Source organism: Meleagris gallopavo, chromosome 1, assembly GCF_000146605.3.
Source record: "Meleagris gallopavo isolate NT-WF06-2002-E0010 breed Aviagen turkey brand Nicholas breeding stock chromosome 1, Turkey_5.1, whole genome shotgun sequence".
NCBI classification, from domain to species: Eukaryota; Metazoa; Chordata; class Aves; order Galliformes; family Phasianidae; genus Meleagris; species Meleagris gallopavo.
Window position 1 is genome coordinate 87,452,767 of NC_015011.2, and position 902 is coordinate 87,453,668.

Consider the following 902-nt stretch of genomic DNA (forward strand, 5'->3'; position numbering starts at 1 on the left):
CAGGCAGAGCCACCAACCTCCCCATTTAATACTAGACCAGGCTGCCCAGGGCCCCATCCAACCTGGCCTTGAACACCTCCAGGGACAGGGCATCCACAGCCTCTCTGGGCAGCCTGTTCCAGCACTTCACCACTCTCTCTGTAAAGAATTTCTCCCTGACATCCAACCAAAATCTCCCCTTCCTCAACTTAAAACCATTTCCCCTTGTCCTGCAGTTATCAACCCTTTCAAAGAGTTGATTCCCGTCCTCTTTGTAGGTCTTTCAAACCCACCGTTACTTTAGAATATGTTGACTGGAATATTTCAAATTGAATTATTCATCTTTTAATTTCTGGGAATAATTCTGGTGACACCACCGTTTACATACAAGTTGTTCGTCTTTGAATTTCATTACTGTCACTGTGTGTGCCGAAGCAATGGGAGCACTACAACACTTCAACTCTTCCAATACACAGAAAATCTCATCTGTTTTGAAAGCCTTCTTTACTCTAGCTGAACTGAGCAAAAATTCTAGCCTTTGCTTCTGTTTTGTATATCAAAATTAAATAAAATTTTGGCTAAATGGTGATTTTATGCAATCTTTTACTGCAAAAAAAATCTTTTTTTCTGTATTGTTCTTTCCATACAACAGAAAAAAACTAAGTGGCGTGTATCAAGACTTTCAAGTATCAGCTTTTGCAGATGAGACAGTTGAGCAGCAGATGTTCAAAGAAAATATTTTTCGCTTTATACCAAGATGTTAAAGACATTTTGGACAAATTAAAATAGAGTTTGTTAATTGCCAAATGTCTGGCAAAGGTCTCACCATAAGGTCTGAGTTTCAAACTTAACCCATGCTCCAGGGTTAAATTATTAATTATAGTGCATAATACAAATGACAGAAATAGGAAGGTGAAGAAATT